The following is a 10670-nucleotide window of genomic DNA, read 5'->3' as shown; positions in this document are numbered from 1 at the left end:
CGTCCAATTACAAAGAACATAATCCATTTTGGCTCACATTCTTCAATCTTTGTTGTGTTGGGCGAAATCAATGGAAACCTCCATTTTCGGCTCACATCCCTCTGTTGATAATTTCACGAGACTAAGACATTGTCGTCAATGGAAACCTCCATCGTTAGGCTACATTAAGTTAAACACGGATGGGGCGATATCCCCGAGTTTGGGGTTTGCTTTGGCTATAGTGGTGACTAGAGATGATGTGGGTAGATGGCTTAGAGCATGGTGAGGAACATTTGAAGGTGTAGTGTCGAGCATGCAGAATTTTGGGCAAATTATTATGCTCTTATGTTGGCTTAGGATGCGAAATGGGATAATATTATTGTTAAAACGGATTGTGCTCAAGCTCTTATGACAATTGAATATAAGTCTCGTGGTCAATTGAATAGAGACTTTGTTCTAAAAATACAAGAATTTTGTAGAAGAGAGTGGCAGGTGATCATACAAAAGGTTTTAACAGAAGCCAATGCTACAACTTATACTCTGGCCGATGAAATGCAAAAATTCTTGTATGGTTCTAAAAGGTTCAAGGAGATCTCGATAGAAATCATTGAGCAATTTTGGATTGATTGACAGATTGTTTGTAGTGTAGCTGATTTATCGACAACTTGTTTGTAGTGTAATTGATTTATCGATAATTTGTTTGTAGTCTAATTAATTTATCGATAGCTTGTTTGTAGTGTAACTGATTTGTCGATAATTTGTTTGTAGTCTAATTAATTTATCGACAGCTTGTTTGTAGTGTAACTGATTTGTTTTTGTGAGTGATTTTTATATTTTCTTACCAAAAAATAAAATAAAATAAAACCTATGGGATAATGATAATCTACATTACAAACTTGAAAAATAACTCAAGTACAATCGATCTAAATGTAGGAATCAAAATTTTTGACAAAATTACTTTATATTAATATAAAATAATTACACTTACCGAAACATTCATACATATAATACATGAAATGTATATATGCAAAAATATCACATCTTATCAAAATTTAATCAAAGAAAAGAGTTTCAGGGAATTCGATTATTTGATTTACACCATAAACATTGTACAATTTGACTTTGATACAAATTTTTTTCTGAATTGTTTTTATGTTATGTAGGAAGTAGAATAAATCATTCTTGGCTTTCGATCACCTTATTTTCTGTTATTATTGATCTCAATTTGCACGAGTGGACACTTCCACAAATCGATGAAAATGTAAAATTTTGGGCTAAAAACGGAAAGAAGAAATCTTGTCAAAAAGAGAAAATAATCTTTCTATATTTTGACTTAGCCCTCAATATCATACTCATAGAAAAAATAAGATGAGTCTCAATAGAAAAGGAAGTAATAAAATAATAATATTTTAAAAAGAAAAATACAACTCCCATAATGAGTGCACTATAGGGGGTCGCAACAAGCCCTCTCTAGGATTAGAAAATGCCAACTCCTCTCTGTCAAACCGGGCTTAATTGGGCTTCAAGTTAATTATATCTGTAATTCAATTATTAAATAAATTACTTTTTCAATTGAATAAGGGTATACTACAAGCAGACGTGTAATAATTAAAACTTATGTGTCCCCGATTATCAATGCCTCTAGACATTAGCCCAATAACCTGCATGATCAACATTCATTACCACTAACCTCTGAAATGCAGGTGCAAAAGCATTTGATGCGTTAAGAAAAGTCCGCTTGAGGACGGTAGAGACTACACCTTTTTTCCGGGTACTCATTGTATCACACCAGTAACATAAGAGAAACTTGAATATATCAGACTTACTAAGGCATCAAATCTAGGGACTGTATTTGGCATATATGAGATGGGTTTATTGACATGTCTTTATATGGTTCCTCCGAATCTCAAACATTGAATTGCGAAAGCTTTGAATCATAAAGTGTTTGGGATCTCTGATCTACCTCTGTCTCAAGACAAACACAGCAACAAAACAAACTTAAACAGCCAAGAGATTGTCAAATGAGAAAAAGACCAGCGATAAAAGCAAACAATCAATTTCCCAAGCAAAAAAGAAAGAAAACCTAGATTTAAAAAGCGGCCAATCATTAGTTGGAACAGGTTCTTATCAACATTAATCTTATTTTGTGAATAAGTTCAAGATGACTTACTTATCCAAAGATTGCACCTAATGCACCAACAGCAGGTGCTTTGCACAACCGGCAATTTATAAGGTACTGTAATGAGTTTAAGAGTTGTTACTTGAAAGAGCAGAGGTGAACTAAACTACAAGGAATCTCCTTGGACCGCTTAAATTCTCCATCGTAGGTCCATCAGAATTCAAAGAATAACAATTGACCTGAAAATAAAAAATTCTATTAAATCAAATATAGAAATAAACTTCCTAGTTGAGTAATTTGAAACCATCTAATTCGAAGCCATACCATACGGCGTCCAATATTAGCATGCAAAAGAGAAGATGTGGCCAACCTCCAAATCTCTCTTTTGGTCAATGAGGCAATTGAACCCCTAACAATGTAAGGCATTCTTCCAGTGGCAGAGTTTTATCCTTCTGAATTTGCTGAGAGCCGACTGCTTTAAGAGGCCTGCCGTAGGCGTGGGTTCGTAGAGTCGAGAGCACCTCAGTTGACGGAGATATGACCTGCAAAACTCACTGGAGAGGTGCCAGTATAGTGTCTAACATTAATTATGGAAATCATTTATGTGTGAGGAGGCTTGAAGCACCAACCTAAGACATATAGGCAATCTACTTTCAAGTATGATACCACTTGAGCCTCCCTGCATGCAGTTCAAGTTGTATTTTCTAAAAAATCTAATATAATTCCATAGTTTTATTGTGTACGATTAACTCATGCACCAAACGCTGTTATATTTTTTTGTATTAGTAAAGAACAGCAACTTATATTTCACTAACACTAAATGATAATCTAAAGTGGTAGGTGGTGGATATGCATAATCCCATATAAGGAATTTTTATAAATATTAGCATTAATTAAGTTTCCCATTTTTTAACGGATATGATTAAGTGTAATAATAATAAATCAATGGTCAAGATTCAACGAGCTTCAATATAAAAAAAGGCCATCTTCACTTCAAACTTCACCACACTACAGATATCAGAAAACAGATTGTTTGGCTAAAATGCAATACAGAAATGGTGGTGAACTCTGAACGGTCAGTGATGTATCAGAAAATAGCTAGGGAAATCACCATCATCCCTTCGATTATTTTCTGGTAAATCATTGATTCGATTAGAATTCACTTCTACCTTGCAAACCCCTTACTATACTTTGCATATAGTATAGCTACAACCAATTTAAATCAGAGCCTGTGTCACAATTGTCAATACTTACAGTTGTTCATTGAAGTTTCAGCTTTCTGTCAGTAAGGTAAAAAATGGTTTTCAGTCTGAGAATATTCTATGGCCATTGCTGGCCATAGATTCATACTTCCAAGCAGGTCCTACAGACCAGTAAACTGCGGCTCCTCAAATCAAGCCTCCTATCTGAAATTGTAAGTTAAGATATGAAACAATCTTGGAAGTAAAACTGTAAATGTCTGTATTAATGAAGTATAAGGAGATTTTTATGATAGAAAACCGTTACTTTAAATACGGGTATACTATAAGTAACGTACAAGAAGGCATGGTAGTTAAGACTTACATAACCACATTTATTGGTGCCAATTGACATTAGCCTAATAACCTGCATGATCAACATTCATTACCTCTGAGCTCGGAAATTTAAGAGCAAAAGCATTTGATGCACTATGAAAGTAGGCTGGAGGATTACTAGATACTACGATTTTCTTCAAGGAAATCATTGTATCAAGCAGTAACATAGCAGAAACTAACTCTAGGGACTGCATTTGGTATGCATGAGACGGGTTTTTTGATAGGTAATTATATGGTTTTAGGTTCTCAAACATAAGAGTAGCGAAAACTTAGAATCATACTGGGTTTGTGGAAATAACTTGTGCTGTGTTGCAGATCTTCTTTGGCATCTCTGATCATACCTATATATCTAGCTACAAACACAGCAACAGAACCAACCTAGACTACCAAGAGAATGTCAAATGAGACAAAGACAGGCAATAAAAGCAAAAAATCTATTTCAAAAGAAAATGAAAAAAGAAAACCTAAATTTTCAAGGCAGAGATTCATTAGTTGGAAGAGGTTCTTATGAACATTAATCTTATTTTGCGAATAAGTTTGAGGCGACTTACTAATCTAAATATTGTGCCTGATGTACCAACTGCAGGTGCTTGGAAGAACCAGTAACTGGCAGCGGCACCTAGTTTTCTTTGACAGAGTCAAAATAGAATATGCATAACCAGTAATCAAATATCAACCCACAGTTTCTAAAACTACAATGAAACCAAAGCAAGAGCTTCCCTTGTGTTGCCAATTGTGCAACATAAATTCTGCAAATCATATAATTTACTTTTCGTTTTTATACAGACAATTCAATCTTTTGTTGAATGAACATGTAGTAGTTTTCACAAGCGAAAACTTACAACACATTAACATCTTTAAGGGTGTTGGGCAATTTCCTTGTGTTAAATGAATTTCTCCTGTAAGTACATATCTTGGATGATCCACTATTACCGGCAATTCCAAACTCTTTTCTTTGTTCTTCCCCATTGAAGAATAAGTAAGATGAACACGAATGACGGACAGAATCAATTGCAAATCGAAAATTGCCAGTTCTCATGGGTTTGGAAGTTGTTTCAGACCATACACACTTCAATCTAGACACATTACATAGATGGCAGAGTTTCTGAATGACATAAGAATCAAAGAATCAATCTTTTTATTCTCTCTTTTTTTTTTTTTTTCCTTAAAGATAAATTTGATGGGATTTCTCAGCTGGGAAATGGAAAGTAATAGATGGGGGTACCTTGAAGGCAGAGGTGGAACCCTAGGCGGAGCTGGTGACGGGGAGAAACAGCTGTGGTAATGAGGCACGGCTGAACCCATCAACCCAACAACACCAACACCAGAGAAGAACAGTGTCTTGGCGAAACCAAATTGTCCTTTGAGTAATCGAAAAACCTTGGTAGAAAGCAATATTTTTGCAGTACCTTTTTGAATTTTCGTATTTATTTTTAAACTCTAAATTCAAACTAAATCTTTATTTACATAAATTAAACTAATATCACTACACTACTAATATAAAAAAAATAAATTGTTTTGGTAAAATACAATACAAAAATGGTGATGAACTCTGAATAATCAGCGATGTATCAGAAAAAAAAGTAGGAAAATCATCACCGGTAAATCACTGGTTCAATTAGAATTCATTTCTACCTTGTAATCCTTCTTATTAGACTTGCAAGTTTCAGCATATATTCCCACATTTTCTTGTTTTAAATAATTTCCTCTTGATAGAAATTTTTAATGAATTTTAGAATTTGAGTATTGCTTTTGTTTTATTTTAAGATACAAAGAATGAAAGGCATGGATATTTCAATTCAAAAACATTGCATAAATGTGGGTGTGGGTGTGGGTGTGGGTGTGGGTGTGGGTTTTTTTTTTTTTTTTGACTTGTTTTTCAATTAGCAGATAAATAGAATATGCATAAAAGAACTCAGAACCATCAACCAAAAGGCTTGTGAGAAACATGCAAATTAGAGGAAGAGATTCTACAGATAATTCAAAAGAAGAGGTAAGTATCCATGATACAAGGAGTGGAGAACACTAGCGATCAATCAAACAACACTACAACAATAGTGCAACACCATAGAGAAGGAATGGATTTTTGGTATGTCTTAGTATTTTAGTTTATTTGTTTTGCAGTGTTAAATAGAGGTGTTAATGGGTTGAATCAGGTTTGAGTTAAGTCTAAACATGATAGTAACATATTTTATGCTTGTTTAAGCCTCACTCTACCTTATATAAAAGTATAAAATATTGCTTAAATCTACTGATATTTGTAAAAGACTAATCCAAACTTATTTTGAGCGTGCTCATATTAAATTTTTTATTTAAAAAAAAGTTTATATGATTTTGATTTAATATTTAATAATTTAATAATTTTTTTATTAATTGACATTTCTTATATAGTCAATCTTAATATTATTTTAAATTATAACAGTATTATGTATTTAGTATCGATTTATTTTTTTGTATTATAAATTACATAATGTATAAAAATTAGATAATATAAAGTGTTATAAACCTAAAATCGAGTTGAGTCGGACTCGAACTTTTAATGTTCAAACCTAAATCTAATCTATATTTCAAACAGATCTAATTTTTTTTCTCAAATTCATTTTTCGGAACTAATATTTAGTCAATCTCTTTCAAAATTTTAACCAACCTTCGAATAACCTGAAACATGAATAATTGAGTCTCAAATGTTAAAAGAAATCAAAAGCTGACTTTAATTAATTTTTATAAAATAAACAATAAAATAGAAATAGACCCTTTTTCCTATTCTTTTAACGATTATTTTTGTCCTGGCCTTTTGCTCGGTAGTTTATGCACCAAGAAACAGTACCACTCCATATTGAACTGTTCCGCTTCCATTAATTCTTGCTTAAGAGTGAAATTTGAAGTTCACTTCATTTCTCCATTCTTGCAAAAGCTTGTTCAGGTAATATTTCTTTTCCTCTTTTATTTTACTGCATTTTGCCATTGAAGCTTTCTTTGAAAACCTTGAACTTTTACTTGTTTCTGGTTTTTATTGTGTTGGGTTTCACTTCTTGCATGTTCATATTTGCCTTACACACTCTTCATTTTTCATCTCCTTTTAACATTGTTTTAGATTTTCTTGCTTTCTTTTTTTCAACTTATTCCCTTGCTTTCTATGTTTCTTTTTATGGGCTTTGCCTCGTTTTTACTTCTTTAATGTTGCAATGCCATTCCTGCTTTCTTTTTTTCAACTTATTCCCTTGCTTCCAATGTTTGTTTTTATGGACTTTGTCTTGTTTTTACTTCTTTAGTGTTGCAATGGCATTCTTGCTCTTTTTTTCTTTTCTGTGTGTGTGTGTTAGGTCTCACAAGTTTCTTTTATGGGGTTTGCCTTGCTTTTTAACGTTCTTTTGGGGTGTAACCAGGCTTAAACATGGTGCCATCGCATCGAAAACCAGTAAAAGAGAGGGCATTATCTAAGTCCAACCAAGCAAGACCTGTTGGCAAAAAAAAGCGACATGTTAAGGCTTCTTATGCTAGCGAAGACGAAGACACTACTTTTACTCCAGAATGGATGAGCCCTAGATGTCTGGCTTAGCGCTTGATAGCAGAGTAGCCAACATTCTTAAGGTATCAGGTAATTGGGTTAACACAATCAAGCAAATAGGATATCTTCTGGGGGTTAAAATCGGTGATGAATACCATTGGAGGGGTTAGTTGTGTGCCGTTGGCTTCACTATAAATTTTGGAGACGAATAGATTATATTTCATTAGTCGAAGGCGAAACCTTGGCGACTAGCATTGTCGACTCCTGCCGGCATGACAAGGGTATAATAAGTAGAGTTCCTTGTCCTAAATTGACATACATGGGAGAAGGTGAAAAAAGAGATCAAATGCTTGAAGGCGGAAACCTTGCATTAAAAAATAACACACGTTACAAAAAACCTGTGAGGGTGATACATAAGTACAACAGTGATAATAATGCAAATGCTTATGGATACATGTTTGTGTACGAAGGGTTGTACCGAGTGACCAGATTTGACAAAGAAATTGAGTCTGGTTTTTCTGTGTACAAGTTCCATCTTGATATGTTGGAGGATCATCAACAATATGAATCCGGAGGCATTAGTTTTGATGAAGCTGGCATTTGACAGTCGACAATTGAACAACGAGCAGGCATAATCATCACCAAATTTGCCTTCTTTTCCTTGACTGATTTGGTCTATAAATAGTAGTATAAAGTAATTGCAGCTCTGGCATTGAAAATGGTTACTCCTATGCTACTAATTGCTTTCTTGTTTTGATCTGTAAATAGTACTTGAAAGAGGGAAGGACATGATTGATTTCACCAAATGCCTTCATATATACTGTAGTTTAGATTTTATAGCATTTTGAAGTTGGAAAATCAATATGCAATTAAGTTGTTTAGTAGTAGTGCACTAATATTGTTAAAATACTATTTGTTAAAATACTTGGTGGGTTTATTATAAGAAATTAATTATTTTATAAAAATGAATTGAAAAAAAAACAAACATTTAAATTTATTGAGTTATTTTATTTTAAAGTAATACTTAAAACAATTTAAGTATTTAAATTTATTGTCACATCTGCTCACTCGGTACAATCCTTCATACATAAATTTGTACCCAAAAGCATTCGCATTATTATCGCTATCATACTTACATATCACCCTTGTAGGTCTTTTGTCCTCTGATCTCTATTTTCACCTTCTCCCATGTATGTCAAATTAGGACAAGGAACTCTACTTATTATACCCTTGTCATATCGGCTGGAGTCGACAATGCTAGTCGCCAAGGTTTCGCCTTTAATTGATGAAATGTAATCTATTCCTCTCTGATAGTTATAGTGAAGCCCAACGACACACAACTCACCCCTCCAATAGTATTCATCACTGATTTTAATCTCCGGAAGACATCCTATTTGCTTGATTGTGTTAACCTATTTACCTAATACCTTAAGAATGTTGGCTACTCTGCCATCAAGCGCCAAACCACGACATCTACCTTGTTCTGGGCTCATCTTATGTTGACCTGATCACTTTGTCCCAAAGCCCCTTGTTCTTCAGCAACTCTTTATATCATCTACAGAAACTCTGTCATCTATGTAATGTGCCTAGATTGAATCATGTATGGTCTGAAACAATTTTCAACTTCATAGGGACCGGCAATTTTCGATTTGCAAATGATGGTGTCTATTCCTCGTGTTCATCTTACTTATGTTTCTTCAAATTCAAGAAGGATACTTCCAGGAGAAATTCATTCAACACAAGGAAATGGACCAACCTCCTTTTAGCTTATGTTTCCATGATGAAAAAAGAAAATGAAAACTAAATTATACCATTTGCAGAATTTATGTTGTACAACTGGCAACACAAGGGAAGCTTTTGCTTTGGGGAGCTAAGGTGAGATTCGGATCGATTCGTGAAGGAAATTTCGGAGTCGTATCTGCTTTGGTTTCATTGTAGTTTTGGAAAATGTGGGTTGATCTTTGATTACTGGTAATGCATATTGCATAGTCCTATTGAGAAAGGACAGATTTGGAGGCTGGCCACATATTCTCTTTTGCATGCAAATATAAGGCACCTTATGGTTTGGTTTAGGATTTCTCAACCAGGAAGTTTATTTCTCTATATGATTGATTAGAATTTTTTGTTTTCAGGTCAATTGTTATTCTTTGAATTCTGTTGGACCTACTGTGGAGAATTTAAGTGGTTCAAGGAGATTTCTTGCAGTTTACTTGGCATCTGCTATTTCAAGTAACAACTCGTAAACTCATTACAGTAGATTATACATTGCTTGCCTGCTAGTACAATTTTGACTCAATCAGTTGAAAGAAATCTAGGTGCCGCTACAAGTTACTGGTTCTGCAAAGCACCCGCAGTTGGTGCATCAGGCGCAATCTTTGGATTGGAAGTCCTCGCAAACTTATTCACAGAATAAGATAACGTTCATATGAAGCTGTTCCATCTAATATTTGTCTGCCTTGAAATACTTGGCTTTTATTTATTTATTTATTCCAGAACCTCAATTTTCTCATTTTGTAAATCTTTTGGTTGTCTAGGTTGGTTCTGTTGCTGTGTTCGTCATGAGACATAGAGGTATGATCAGAGATGCCAAAGAAGATCTGCAACACATAGCACAAGTTATTTTCCTAAACATGGTATGATTCAAAGCTTTTGCTATTCAATGTATGAGAACCCTAAACAGCCTATCAAATGCTTTTAGAAAAAAGAGTTTCTGCTATGTTACTGGTTGATACAATGATTTCCTTTAAGGAATTGTAGCATCAAATGCTTTTGCTCTTATTTTTCCGAGCTCAGTGGTAATGAATGCGGATCATGCAGGTTATTGGACTAATGTCAAGAGGCATTGATAATTGGGATCATGTAAGTCTTAACTACCGTCCTCCTTACACGTGTACTTGTAGTATACCTGTCTTTAAAGTTTTACTTTTGAGATTGCTTAAAATCTTAACTTGCAATTTCAGCTAGGAGGCTCGCTTGGAGGAGCAGCAGTGTCTTGGCTTGTAGGACCTGCATGAAAGTACGAATCTATGGCCAGTGATGGCCCAAAAATATTCTCAGACCGACCACCACTTTTTTTACCTTACTGACAGAAAACGGAAACCTCGATGAACCAGTGTAAGTATTGAAAATTGTGACACAAGCTCTGATTTAAATTGATTCTAGACATACTTTACAAGGTAGAAGTGAATTCTAATCGAATCAATGATTTACCAGAAAATAATCGAAGGGGAAATGGTAATTTCCCTACCTATTTTCTGATAAATCACTGACCGTTCAGAGTTCACCACCATTTTTGTATTGCATTTTACTAAAACAATCTATTTTCTGATATATGTAGTGTAGTGATGTTTGGAGTGAAGACGGCCCTTTATAAAATATCCTTATTTGGCAGTATGCATATCCACCATCCATCATTAACCTTGAATTATCCTTTAGTGTTGGTAAACCAGAAGTTGCTGTCACCTCTACTAATACAAAAGGATTAACCGAG

The 10670-nt window shown here is 34.3% G+C and overlaps 1 long non-coding RNA gene and 1 pseudogene across 4 annotated transcripts; one reads left to right on the top strand and one right to left on the bottom strand.

Moving 5' to 3' along the window:
- Window positions 1-1292: 1292 nt before the first annotated feature.
- LOC108462527 (uncharacterized) lies at window positions 1293-5472 on the bottom strand. 4 transcript variants are annotated; one of them, XR_008278999.1, is made up of 6 exons: window positions 4898-5471; window positions 3662-4777; window positions 3353-3504; window positions 2728-2777; window positions 2423-2652; window positions 1678-2337 (listed from the first exon to the last, which is right to left on the bottom strand). It is a non-coding gene; the product is annotated as an uncharacterized LOC108462527 (long non-coding RNA). The 4 variants fall into 4 exon arrangements; XR_008278998.1 differs by adding an exon at window positions 1293-1516 and having other exon boundaries at window positions 1670-2337; window positions 2423-2777; window positions 3353-4777; window positions 4898-5472; XR_008278997.1 differs by having other exon boundaries at window positions 2423-2777; window positions 4898-5472.
- A 2027-nt stretch (window positions 5473-7499) lies between these two features.
- LOC128285225 (RHOMBOID-like protein 10, chloroplastic) lies at window positions 7500-10288 on the top strand (annotated as a pseudogene).
- The last annotated feature ends 382 nt before the right edge of the window (window positions 10289-10670 follow it).

This window comes from Gossypium arboreum, chromosome 2, assembly GCF_025698485.1.
Source record: "Gossypium arboreum isolate Shixiya-1 chromosome 2, ASM2569848v2, whole genome shotgun sequence".
Lineage (NCBI taxonomy): Eukaryota > Viridiplantae > Streptophyta > Magnoliopsida > Malvales > Malvaceae > Gossypium > Gossypium arboreum.
The sequence above is the reverse complement of the archived record's forward strand: the minus strand, read 5'-3'. Positions and strand labels throughout refer to the sequence as shown.